We start from the raw sequence: 14,834 nt of genomic DNA, 5'->3' as shown, positions 1-14,834 counted from the left end.
TGTGCTCGACAATAATGGAGCAGACAATCGCACAGCATGCAATCATGCGAATGGTGCATGATACTAAGCATGGCAAAATACTGAGCAGCATAGTAATAATCCATATACATGTAAAATGTGTACCATCGGGAAGTGAATCAAATCAAAGTACACAGACCAGATAAGGTATCAAAAACCCTAGGTCCTGAACATGATAAATAACATGGTTGTGTCACTACCTCTATAAATAGGCATAATCAGGTATACACTAGCATGATGTGCAAAATAAATAAACAAGCAAGCATGTAACAGGTCAGGTAGTGATCAACCGAAGCAAATGAGAGACATAATCATTGTTATATGTTAAAAACATTATTATGCATGTCAAAAGACATAAAGTCAAAGTACCCGCCTCCAATAGAAAGGTCAAACCGGACCAAATCAGACGTCGAGATACTCTTCTCGCGTCAAAGTCCTGTAGTACATGATACCTAAATTTAGCTAATTACATATAAATAAATTTGCTAAATCAAATCCTCGAGAAGCTAATATAAATCCATATCCAATTATAAACCCAAATTGAATCATTTAACTCCTCAATCGTTTCTAACTAATTCATTCAAATTAGGACTTGCAATAAGCATGGTTAATCATAGCATCTTACCCGATTTAGCCCTAATTCAATACATGTACCTAGGTTAACATTAGTTATTAACCCATCCATCAATCATCGACAACATGATCAAAATAAAACCCTATACCTTACTTCAATTCACAGCTGCTGTGTGAATCCACAACCGGAGACAACTTGTTGCTAATAAACCTGACTGAAGCGAGGTAAATGGTGCTGCCCTCCAAATCAAATACCCTACATTTTAGTGTCTAGATTAGAATGGAACTCAAATATCATTACAGTAGTCCAAACAACACCGCATCTACAACAAGGATACAATTCCCTACTCCTTACCTCACTACCTAGCCACTGTTGACGCTGGAACAAGATGGATCGAACCAAGAACACCCCACAGAGCACAATCTCCCTGCTGGAATCTTTCCCACTTCAACCGAAACCTCAATCAATAGCAAGTAAGAGGATCGGCAACAAATCTGCACCTCAATGATCGAAGTAGTCGGAGATGGCAGATCGGAGTACGTCGACCAGAGAAAATAGAAGACTCAGTTGCTCTGGTGATGGTCGGCGCAGGCCTCACAGCGGCGGCGGAAAACAGATCTAGGGCACGCGGGATGAGTGGCCGATCAATGGGGATAGAGGAGCGGATCGACGTCAAGTGCTCAGGAGGAAAACATTGGCTGGAGAGAATAGTGGCAGTGACGTCGGTGTTGAGCGATGTGTAGAGGAAGTCGGCGCTAGGGTTTCCCGTGGCTGGTGATCGGCGCACGGAGGAGAAGGCGACAAAGAATAGAGGGGGGCAGAACTCGAGAAGAAGAAGAAGGATATGCCAAGAACCCTCGGCCTTGGCTTAAACCGCGAGGGAGAAAGAAAAACCACCACATGCGGTTAGGGCAAGGGATCGCGACGGGGAAGAAGGGGCGCGCGGGGTTCGGCGTGGAAGGGAAACGAAAATGGCGATTGAGGGAGAAAGAAAAGAAATGGAAAAGAATAAAAATAAATAAACTTTTCCTTGCTTAAATGGGGTAGCCTAAACAGGCTTTACCGGGGCCCAGTTTTCATCCCCATAAACTCGTCCATACGAGCTCTAAAAAAATTTCCGAAAAATTTCTAAAAATTCTGGAAAATTCCCTTATCATTGTTCTCCATTTTCCAGTATTTTACATTCTCTCCCACTTATAAAAATTTTGTCCCCAAATTTCGTTGTCTACCATTAGCAAATACTAACAACAGATAAAGAGTATAAATGCTGAACGGTAAATTAAATCACATACCTCAAGTGAAAAGATGGGGGTATCGAGCTTGGATCAAAAAAAAAAGAAGATAACAACATTGTCAACAAAGACAATGGAAACCGATCCAAACAACCTAGGAATACCGAAATCATCGAGTCCATGAAAATATCTAGGGCTTTGTAAGCCTAAATGGTAAAACCAAGAACTCATAATGCCCGTACAAAAGGCATACTCAACAATAAGATCCCCGACAACAAGTCTGAAATCTAATCACCAACAATACAAATCACCAAAGAATAATTCCTCCAGTTTGAGAGCAACGCTCCACCACAGGAAATACCACATATGTGGGAGCAACGCTCCACCACAACAATCCATAAATACCGCTAGAGCATTGGTAAGCCCAAATGACATTACCAAAAACTCATAATGGCTGGAATGTGACCACCCTCGTCTAGCAATCAATAGTGGCATGATATGTTGACAAACAATGTATGACAAGAATAATATCAAAGTCAACCATATCCAATACTAAAAGATCTACCATAAGTATCAGGTTTGCAAAATCTAACGGGCAGCCTCTGACCTCCTGAGTGATGTCCAAGGTATCACCGGACGGTAGAGAGACGGTCAGTCGCTGTAGTCTAAGAGTAGATAGTCTACATATGTTCCTTATATGCAGTCAATCGATGCTGTCTAAAAGTAGGGAGTCTACATATGTCATTTTCATTTTTTTATATATATCCACCTATCAACATTCACATCCCTATTATCTTTGCTAAGAAATTCTCATATTCTACTCGTAAGCTTAATTTATAACCAAACATTCATCTCAATTATAACTATGGCATTAAATACTATTTGTATGGTAACTTTTATTAACCAAAATCAATTATGATGGATAATATGACCGGCCAGCAACAGTACAGGTAAGAATTTGTCAATGACAACTCTTACAAATTATTCTCAAGTAGCACTAGAGTGCATTACGGAACCTCTTGTTTTATCATTCTCTATATGGCTATTGTTCAGTTCAGTATAACTAAAAGCAGTCTAAGCAAAGGTCCTAGGACCATATTCACCAACCATGTAGCACACATGGCAACAGATAGGAAGATTTAAAAATTTAGTACTTGTTATACAACCATGAATGACATAGTTATTTCCAGATGGTCATAATAGTGATTATATAGTTGTTTCCTATATTTCCATCAACCTATTTCAGTATCTCAATTTATCTTCAATACCAAGTCTATTATTGATGTCAAGTCCTTGTTGTCCTTTGCATGAAACAACGTATAGGTCAATTGAAAACAAATCATTGCACAATGAAGGACTCTCACAGTTCTTTAAGCATGAAATCGTGGTGCTTTTAGAACTACCCTTTAAATAAGCAAATAATTAAGCATTCTATAAAGGTTCCACATTACTAAACAAGTCAAGGAATTGTAAGAGGTCGGATTATATGGCTACCTTTCCAAAGAGCACCCCAGACAGTACTATGCACAGATGATAAAATCCCAAGCAGTCTAGTCTCCCTTCTACTACCTTGTATTACTACAGGTACCAAATTTATAAAATTAACATTTTACCTATTTGCTGTCTGGAGATGTTCCGTCGTTGTCCAGTCCCCATTTTACCTTAAAATTTCGAACGAGAAAATCGCCAGAAATCCATATAAATACGAAACGGAAGTCCGAAACATAACATAATGAAAATTCATGCTAATCCGAAATAAATACCCAGTTTGACTCGCAAACCTGGGCTAACACAAAATATCTAGAATACTAAAAGCAGGTATCACACCCTGCTCTGATACCAATAAATTGGTATCAGATAAATCTCGAAAATCCAACACACGGAAATCAAACAAGTATCGCCAAACTTTGGCGATCTGATACTATATAAATTGGTATCAGGTTATCCCAAATATCCAAAATACGAAAACAAAGATCGTAAAACTTAAGCTCTGATACCAAATAAATTGTCACGCCCTGGGGAAGTCACTGTCCGAAGAAATTTCGGCAGCATCTCTCCTGTACGGAGGACAATCTGAAACTTTACTACATCACCATATACCTCAGCCACATGCGGTTGGAATAATAACAATAATAATAAGCAAACAAGCACACCATCCACGCAGTTTATATCAATTTTCAGCCTCTGGCTGACACAATCACGCAGTTTAGTAGTAGACTAACAGAACAGAAATACGATGACTCGAAAACAACCCTACTCCACTACACCCATAAAGCACAAATCCGACGGAATAAATCCACTCACCTCTTCTGTCGTCTAGACAGGCATGTAGTAAAACAAATCCGAATGAAAGTCATTGACTAAATAAAGCAATCCATACAGGATCTAAAGTGTTCAAAACATAACAAGTTCAAAACATAGTCTAGTACATAAAGCCAAAAGATAAATAAACAGCCTCGTGGCTACAGGGGACTAGCAACTGGAACTCTCTCCTGACAGCATCAACCTGAAATAGCAATGGAGGAGGGTGTGAGTCCAACACTCAGCAGATACAACTGATATGCATAATAAAGAATATAACAACTAGCACTAATTATGCGTACAGTCTCCTGATACAAGAAAGATAAATGCAACTAAGGAATACAGGAGAAAACTGTACTAACCAGGACCAAGGTATAAGTACAACAGGTCGTCAGACCGAGAGTGTCATAAATCCTGTATGCATGCCAATCATATGCATCCATATAAATGCAACAAGTAAATGCAGCAAACACAAGCAATAAATGCATCATGCATATGATGTAAATGTCATGGTCACCCCTGACGCCAGTTAGCCATCTCACACACAATGGTGAGACCGAGTGGGTAGGGCTGTGACAACCGTGCACTCTGACATCACTGCCCCTGATGAGTGACCGAGTGGACAGCGCAATGCTCTCATCTCCCGGTACACGATGACAGGGAGGAATCTCTGCCGGCTACCACGCTGCGTCACACTACCCATGAGCGGACCAACGGATCCAAACAAAGTCCAACTGCCTACCGGCTATCACGCTGCTACACTAAACCAACGGAGCAAAACAAAGCGGGACTGTCTGTCGGCTACCGCGCTGAGTCACCAGACCAACGGAGCCAAACAGCAAAACTGCCACACACCTGTCTGATATACCACTAACCCATGAGTGGTGGTGTGTACAGATACATGTAACTGGCGATGTGCTCGACAATAATAGAGCAGACAATCGCACAGCATGCAATCATGCGAATGGTGCATGATACTAAGCATGACAAAATACTGAGCAGCATAGCAATAATCCATATACATGTAAAATGTGTACCATCAGGAAGTGAATCAAATCAAAGTACACAGAACAGATAAGGTATCAAAAACCCTAGGTCCTGAACATGATAAATAACATGGTTGTGTCACTACCTCTATAAATAGGCATAATCAGGTATACACTAGCATGATGTGCAAAATAAATAATCAAGCAAGCATGTAACAGGTCAGATAGTGATCAACCAAAGTAAATGAGAGACATAATCATTGTTATATGTTAAAAACATTATTATGCATGTCAAAAGACATAAAGTCAAAGTACCCGCCTCCAATAGAAAGGTCAAACCGGTCCAAATCCGACGTCGAGATACTCTTCTCGCGTCAAAGTCCTGTAGTACATGATACCTAAATTTAGCTAATTACATATAAATAAATTTGCTAAATCAAATCCTCGAGAAGCTAATATAAATCCATATCCAATTATAAACCCAAATTGAATCATTTAACTCCTCAATCGTTTCTAACTAATTCATTCAAATTAGGACTTGCAATAAGCATGGTTAATCATAGCATCTTACCCGATTTAGCCCTAATTCAATACATGTACCTAGGTTAACATTAGTTATTAACCCATCCATCAATCATCGACAACATGATCAAAATAAAACCCTATACCTTACTTCAATTCACAGCCGCTGTGTGAATCCACAACCGGAGACAACTTGTTGCTAATAAACCTGACTGAAGCGAGGTAAATGGTGCTGCCCTCCAAATCAAATACCCTACATTTTAGTGTCTAGATTAGAATGGAACTCAAATATCATTACAGTAGTCCAAACAACACCGCATCTACAACAAGGATACAATTCCCTACTCCTTACCTCACTACCTAGCCACTGTTGACGCTGGAACAAAATGGATCGAACCAAGAACACCCCACAGAGCACAATCTCCCTGTTAGAATCTTTCCCACTTCAACCGAAACCTCAATCTACAGCAAGTAAGAGGATCGGCAACAAATCTGCACCTCAATGATCGAAGTAGTCGAAGATGGCAGATCGGAGTACGTCGACCAGAGAAAATAGAAGACTCAGTTGCTCTGGTGATGGTCAGCGCAGGCCTCACAGCGGCGGCGGAAAACAGATCTAGGGCACACGGGATGAGTGGCCGATCAATGGGGATAGAGGAGCGAATCGACGTCAAGTGCTCAGGAGGAAAACAGTGGCCGAAGAGAATAGTGGCAGTGACGTCGGTGTTGAGCGATGTGTAGGGGAAGTCGGCTCTAGGGTTTCCCGTGGCTGGTGATCGACGCACGGAGGAGAAGGCGACAAAGAATAGAGGGGGGCAGAACTCGGGAAGAAGAAGAAGGATATGCCAAGAACCCTCGGCCTTGGCTTAAACCGCAAGGGAGAAAGAAAAACCGCCACATGCGGTTAGGGCAAGGGATCGCGACGGGGAAGAAGGGGCGCTCGGGGTTTGGCGAGGAAGGGAAACGAAAATGGCGATTGAGGGAGAAAGAAAAGAAATGGAAAAGAATAAAAATATAAACTTTTCCTTGCTTAAATGGGGTAGCCTAAACAGGCTTTCCCGAGGCCCAGTTTTCATCCCTATAAACTCGTCCATACGAGCTCTAAAAAAATTCCCAAAAAATTTCTAAAAATTCTGAAAAATTTCCTTATCATTATTCTCCATTTTTCGGTATTTTTCATTCTCCCCCATTTATAAAAATTTGGTCCCCAAATTTCGTTGTCTACCATCAGCAAATACTAACAACAGATAAAGAGTATAAATGCTGAACGGTAAATTAAATCACATACCTCAAGTGAAAAGATGGGGGTATCGAGCTTGGATCAAAAAAAAAATAGATTACAACATTGTTAACAAAGACAACGGAAACCGATCCAAACAACCTAGGAATACCGAAATCATCGAGTCCATGAAAACATCTAGGGCTTTGTAAGCCTAAATGGTAAAACTAGAACTCATAATGCTCATACAATAGGCATACTCAACTATAAGATCCCCGACAATAAGTCTAAAATCTAATCACCAACAATATAAATCACCAAAGAATAAATCCTCCAGTGTGAGAGCAACGCTCCACCACAGGAAATACCACATATGTGGGAGCAACGCTCCACCACAACAATCCATAAATACCGCTAGAGCATTGGTAAGCCCAAATGACATTACCAAAAACTCATAATGGCCGGAATGTGACCACCCTCGTCTAGCAATCAATAGTGGCATGATATGCGGACAAACAATCTATGCCAAGAATAATATCAAAGTCGACCATTTCCAATACTAAAAGATGTACCATAAGTATCAGGTTTGTAAAATCTAACGGGAAACCTCTGACCTCCTGAGTGATGTCCAAGGTATCACCGGACGGTAGAGAGACGGTCAGTCGCTGTAGTCTAAGAGTAGATAGTCTACATATGTTCCTTATATGCAGTCAATCGATGCTGTCTAAAAGTAGGGAGTCTACATATGTCATTTTCATTTTTTTATATATATCCACCTATCAACATTCACATCCCTATTATCTTTGCTAAGAAATTCTCATATTCTACTCGTAAGCTTAATTTATAACCAAACATTCATCTCAATTATAACTATGGCATTAAATACTATTTGTATGGTAACTTTTATTAACCAAAATCAATTATGATGGATAATATGACCGGCCAGCAACAGTACAGGTAAGAATTTGTCAATGACAACTCTTACAAATTATTCTCAAGTAGCACTAGAGTGCATTACGGAACCTCTTGTTTTATCATTCTCTATATGGCTATTGTTCAGTTCAGTATAACTAAAAGCAGTCTAAGCAAAGGTCCTAGGACCATATTCACCAACCATGTAGCACACATGGCAACAGATAGGAAGATTTAAAAATTTAGTACTTGTTATACAACCATGAATGACATAGTTATTTCCAGATGGTCATAATAGTGATTATATAGTTGTTTCCTATATTTCCATCAACCTATTTCAGTATCTCAATTTATCTTCAATACCAAGTCTATTATTGATGTCAAGTCCCTGTTGTCCTTTGCATGAAACAACGTATAGGTCAATTGAAAACAAATCATTGCACAATGAAGGACTCTCACAGTTCTTTAAGCATGAAATCGTGGTGCTTTTAGAACTACCCTTTAAATAAGCAAATAATTAAGCATTCTATAAAGGTTCCACATTACTAAACAAGTCAAGGAATTGTAAGAGGTCGGATTATATGGCTACCTTTCCAAAGAGCACCCCAGACAGTACTATGCACAGATGATAAAATCCCAAGCAGTCTAGTCTCCCTTCTGCTACCTTGTATTACTACAGGTACCAAATTTATAAAATTAACATTTTACCTATTTGCTGTCTGGAGATGTTCCGTCGTTGTCCAGTCCCCATTTTACCTTAAAATTTCGAACGAGAAAATCGCCAGAAATCCATATAAATACGAAACGGAAGTCCGAAACATAACATAATGAAAATTCATGCTAATCCGAAATAAATACCCAGTTTGACTCGCAAACCTGGGCTAACACAAAATATCTAGAATACTAAAAGCAGGTATCACACCCTGCTCTGATACCAATAAATTGATATCAGATAAATCTCGAAAATCCAACACACGGAAATCAAACAAGTATCGCCAAACTTTGGCGCTCTGATACCATATAAATTGGTATCAGGTTATCCAAAATATCCAAAATATGAAAACAAAGATCGTAAAAACCTGGCTCTGATACCACTAAATTGTCACGCCCCGGAGGAGTCTCTGTCCGAAGAAATTTCGGCAGCATCTCCCCTGTACGGCGGACAATCTGAAACTTTACTACATCACCATATACCTCAGCCACATGCGGCTGGAATAATAACAATAATAATAAGCAAACAAGCACACCATCCACGCAGTTTATATAAATTTTCAGCCTCTGGCTGACACAACCACGCAGTTTAGTAGTAAACAAACAGAACAGAAATACGATGACTTAAAAACAACCCTACTCCACTACACCCATAAAGCACAAATTCGACGGAATAAATCCACTCACCTCTTCTGCCGTCTAGGCAGGCATGTAGTAAAACAAATCTGAATGAAAGTCATCGACTAAATAAAGCAATCCATACAAGATCTTAAGTATTCAAAACATAACAAGTTCAAAACATAGTCCAACACATAAAGCCAAAAGATAAATAAACAGCCTCGTGGCTGTAGGGGACTAGCAACTGGAACTCTCTCTTGACAGCATCAACCTGAAATAGCAATGGAGGAGGGTGTGAGTCCAACACTCAGCAGGTACAACTGATATGCATAATAAAGAACATAATAACTAGCACTAATTATGCGTACAGTCTCCTGATACAAGAAAGATAAATGCAACTAAGGAATACAGGAGAAAACTGTACTAACCAGGACCAAGGTATAAGTACAACAGGTCGTCAGACCGAGAGTGTCATAAATCCTGTATGCATGCCAATCATATGCATCCATATAAATGCAACAAGTAAATGCAGCAAACACAAGCAATAAATGCATCATGCATATGATGTAAATGTCATGGTCACCCCTGACGCCAGTTAGCCATCTCACACACAATGGTGAGACCGAGTGGGTAGGGCTGTGACAACCGTGCACTCTGACATCACTGCCCCTGATGAGTGACCGAGTGGTCGGGATGCTGTCGGAGTACACACATACTCCTACCCCAAATCATAAATGGGGGAGCGCAATGCTCTCATCTCCCGGTACACGATGACAGGGAGGAATCTCTGCCGGCTACCACGCTGCGTCACACTACCCATGAGTGGACCAACGGAGCCAAACAAAGTCCAACTGCCTGTCGGCTACCACGCTGCTACACTAAACTAACGGAGCTAAACAGAGCGGAACTGTCTGCCGGCTACCACGCTGAGTCACCAGACCAACGGAGCCAAACAGCAGAACTACCACACACCTGTCTGATATACCATTAACCCATAAGTGGTGGTGTGTACAGATACATGTAACTGGCGATGTGCTCAACAATAATGGAGCAGACAATCGCACTGCATGCAATCATACGAATGGTGCATGATACTAAGCATGACAAAATACTGAGCAACATAGCAATAATCCATATACATGTAAAATGTGTACCATCGGGAAGTGAATCAAATCAAAGTACACAGACCAGATAAGGTATCAAAAACCCTAGGTCCTGAACATGATAAATAACATGGTTGTGTCATTACCTCTATAAATAGGCATAATCAGGTATACACTAGCATGATGTGCAAAATAAATAAACAAGCAAGCATATAACAGGTCAGGTAGTGATCAACCGAAGCAAATGAGAAACATAATCATTGCTATATGTTAAAAATATTATTATGCATATCAAAAGACATAAAGTCAAAGTACCCGCCTCCAATAGAAAAGTCAAACCGGTCCAAATCCGACGTCGAGACACTCGTCTCGCGTCAAAGTCCTGTTGTACAAGATACCCAAATTTAACTAATTACATATAAATAAATTAGCTAAATCAAATCCTCGAGAAGCTAATATAAATCCAGATCCAATTATAAACTCAAATTGAATCATTTAACTCCTCAGTTGTTTCTAACTAATTCATTCAAATTAGGACTTGCAATAAGCATGGTTAATCATAGCATCTTACCCGATTTAGCCCTAATTCAATACATATACCTAGGTTAACATTAGTTATTAACCCATCCATCAATCATCGACAACATGATCAAAATAAAACCCTATACCTTGCTTCAATTCACAGTCGCTGTGTGAATCCACAACCGGAGACAACTTACTGCTAATAAACCTGACTGAAGTGAGGTAAATGGTGCTGCCCTCCAAATCAAATACCCTACATTTTAGTGTCTAGATTAGAATGGAACTAAAAAATCATTACAATAGTCCAAACAACACAACATCTACAACAAGGATACAATTCCCTACTCCTTACCTCACTACCTGCCACTGTTGACGCTGGAACAAGATGGATCGAACCAAGAACACCCCACAGAGCACAATCTCCCTGCTGGAATCTTTCCCACTTCAACCGAAACCTCAATCAACAGCAAGTAAGAGGATCGACAACAAATCTGCACCTCAATGATCGAAGTAGTCGGAGAAGGCAGATCGGAGTACGTTGACTAGAGAAAATAGAAGACTCAGTTGCTCTGGTGATGGTCGGCGCAGGCCTCACAACAGCGGCGGAAAACTGATCTAGGGCACGCTGTATGAGTGGCTGATCAATGGGGATAGAGGAGCGGATCGACGTCAAGTGCTCAGGAGGAAAACAGTGGCCGGAGAGAATAGTGGCAGTGACATCGGTGTTGAGCGATGCGTAGGGGAAGTCGGCGCTAGGGTTTCCCGTGGCTGGTGATCGGCGCACGAAGGAGAAGGCGACAAAGAATAGAGGGGGGCAGAACTCGGGAAGAAGAAGAAGGATATGCCAAGAACCCTCCGCCTTGGCTTAAACCGCGAGGGAGAAAGAAAAACCGCCACATGCGGTTAGGGCAAGGGATCGCGACGGGGAAGAAGGGGCTCGCGGGGTTCGGCGAGGAAGGGAAACGAAAATGGCGATTGAGGGAGAAAGAAAAGAAATGGAAAAGAATAAAAATAAATAAACTTTTCCTTGCTTAAATGGGGTAGCCTAAACAGGCTTTCCCGGGGCCCAGTTTTTATCCCCATAAACTCGTCCATACGAGCTTTAAAAAAATTCCCGAAAAATTTCTAAAAATTCCAGAAAATTCCCTTATCATTATTCTCCTTTTTTTTTGATATTTTACAGTTACACATCACTCGAGGATCAAATAATTGATCACCGGACTCACGAATCTCGAAAAAAAAGGTAACAAATTGAGACTCATTAAGCTACGCACTGAATGCATTTCCGAGAGCTGCTAAATGACTGTTGATCATAGACGTCTTCTATATATCCAAGGACCTAGAGATTAGTAGTTTAGAAAATTTGTTTTCTGCCTTTAAAATACATGAATCTAGATGTGCATGGATTAAAAAGAACAAGGAGCCAAATAACACGAGAAGGGTCAAGTCAGACACCAACACTTCTTTCGATGAATATGAAAAGGCTTATGTGGTAAGAAAATTCTCAAAAATTTTTTAAAACTAATAAATTCAATAAGTCTCAAGCTAAGAAGTCTACACGGAACAAAAAATGAGTTTGATGCTATAACTGTAATGAAGAAGAGCACATTAAGGATGATTATCCGAAATTGAAGACGGAGGAGAAGAAGAGCCAACTAAATTAAGACACAAAAACTAAAAGGCAACATGAGACGATTCATCATTAGAGTCTGAAGTTGAAGAGTATGTCGAACTAGCACTGATGGCAAGTCACCAAGAGGAGAGCATCGACGAAGGGGAAGCCACTTCAAAGGAAAGCAGTAGTGAAGGGGGAGAGTCAAACTTCGAAGCTGACATGGTAAGTGAGGTAAGCCTATTTCCTCCAAATCAACTTTACGAAGGTATTAAGCTCATGTCTAAATCGTTATGCAAATAAAAATAATTTAAAAAAAAATAGACTTGAAAGCAATTTTAGCACATTCATGGTCATTAGAGATGTATGAAAAATTAAAGAAGAGAAATAAAAATCAAAAATAAATCACGCATGTTCAAATACTTTACAAAATAATTTTAGATCTTCTGGAGGACTAAATCAGTATTTACGATTTCACAAGGGTCAAATCAGAAAAATCACTAGAAATTATATGCCACAAATTTTTTTGATTAATTTAGTAGGAAATAACTTGTTTTGGATACCAAAATCAAGTTTAGCTCAATAAATTAATTTTATGCATGCTTGAAAAATTACTTAATTTATTTTTTTAAATTCAATTATTTTATTAACTTTCTGCTCAAAATTTTATTTATGCAAAATAGAAATATTATCTACAAATAGAATTTTTTTGACTGTTTAGTTATTTTTTATAAAATTGTTAATGAAAATTATATTTTAAAATTTAAAATTATTTCACTGACTTATTTTTTGAAAAAAAATCTCTTTGATAAAATATTATGTGTTCTATCAAAAGAATTTTTTTTTGAAATTATTTTACTGTTAATTTATTTTCTACAATTTTTTTGTTAAAATAATAATTTTTAATATTAAAATTTTTTAAAAAGTTATTTTTAAAAAATTTTATTTTATTTTAGATAAACTCTATGTTTTACACACTAAATAAAAGTTGCAAGAATTTTAGAGTTCAAAATTTATTTATTAAGTATTTTTTTTGTAAGTACATCTCTCTATATAAAACAATTTCTTTGTGCTTGTATTAATTTTAATTATTCGTGAAAATTTTATCACTATTTTGGATAAATGTGTTTAACTGTGACAAAATTTTTTAAATAATTAAAAATTATTTTAAAATTATTTTTTTTAAAAATAATTTTTAAGTAAAAAAGTTCAAATTTTTGAAAAATAATTCATAGAATTTTTCAAAGTGTTAGCTATTGCTTTTGTATCTCTTAGAATTTTTATCAAATCTATTTTCAACATTTAACCCTTATTTTAATATGATCAATGGGAGAGAAAAAAATATAAGTTAAGGAGAAGTTAGGATATTTTTACAATTTAGAATTTTTATCCTTGTACTTATTTTGAAAAATTCTTTAATTCATTATATTGTAATTTTTTGTTATAATTACAATCTACTTTACTTAATTATGTTATTACATTTTGGTTTTAATCCTAATTTTAACTTTGATTTAATGCACATCAAAAATGGAGAGATTGTAAGTACTCCATGGTAGTTTTGATATGGTCAACTGATGTGCGTAGATTGTATACCCTTGTTTAGCATGATTTGACGCACATTCACATACTTTGAGAATACTTTATCTATGCATTTTCGTACTTCCAGCTTTCCTTTTAGCATATTACTCTTTTTGTTTGGAGATCTACTTTTGTGCATTTTTTGTGCATAGGACTCGATTTTGGAGAAGAAATGATGTCCGAGGCAAGCAAACCAAAGGAGGAAGGCACCATCCTTGTGTGTCACACGACCCTGCCATGGGGGGTTGCCCAGGCCGTGTGAGGATCACTGCCCGTGTGGCTGCAGCAGGAAAGGGAGTGGTCATGGCTGTGTGAGTTTCACACGGCCGTGCCAAGTTTTGAAACCCATAGAGCCAGGTCGTGCACACTACACAACCTTGCAAACCTTCCAGAGTTGAGGTAGTGCACGACCGTGTAGATCTACACGGCCGTGCAACATCTCCAGAAGCCAAGAATGCCCTAGCCATGTGCACCACACGATCGTGCAGGAGCTCCAGAGCTGGAGGCAGTGCAGGCCGTGTAGGTCTACACGGCTGTGCAAGGGGAGTAGTGGCAGAGCAAGCCACGGTCGTGTCTCATACACGGCTGTGTGAGACAGGCAGAGAGGGGAGTAGCACAGGTCGTGTGAGCTTCATACGACCGTGTCTCGGGGCCGTGTGACGCCCAAAACTCCCTCCTATTTAAGGGTTTCTTCCTCTTTTGAAAGGGGATCTTCTCCCTTTTGGGAGAGAGCAAGATTTGGGCGATTCTTCTCCATCTTGGAGAGATTTTGCAGCGATTCAAGGGGAGATCTTCACCGTTTCGACTCCAAGATTGGGGATTTGATCCGAAGACCGTTCTTCATCATAGATACGTTTTCTTTCTTCTTCTTCTTGGGTTTGGGATTAAGAATGCTTGTAATCTTCTTCTCTTCGGATTTCTTTCCT

The 14,834-nt window shown here is 39.1% G+C and overlaps 1 long non-coding RNA gene across 2 annotated transcripts; it reads right to left on the bottom strand.

The window, feature by feature from the left end:
* Positions 1-4,153: 4,153 nt before the first annotated feature.
* On the bottom strand, positions 4,154-11,696 carry LOC122039814. 2 transcript variants are annotated; one of them, XR_006128389.1, is made up of 3 exons: positions 11,071-11,696; positions 10,865-10,971; positions 4,154-4,330 (listed from the first exon to the last, which is right to left on the bottom strand). It is a non-coding gene; the product is annotated as an uncharacterized LOC122039814 (long non-coding RNA). The 2 variants fall into 2 exon arrangements; XR_006128390.1 differs by lacking the exon at positions 4,154-4,330 and adding an exon at positions 10,521-10,578.
* Between the last annotated feature and the right edge of the window lie 3,138 nt (positions 11,697-14,834).

This window comes from Zingiber officinale, chromosome 2A, assembly GCF_018446385.1.
Source record: "Zingiber officinale cultivar Zhangliang chromosome 2A, Zo_v1.1, whole genome shotgun sequence".
Taxonomy (NCBI): Eukaryota; Viridiplantae; Streptophyta; class Magnoliopsida; order Zingiberales; family Zingiberaceae; genus Zingiber; species Zingiber officinale.
The sequence above is the reverse complement of the archived record's forward strand: the minus strand, read 5'-3'. Positions and strand labels throughout refer to the sequence as shown.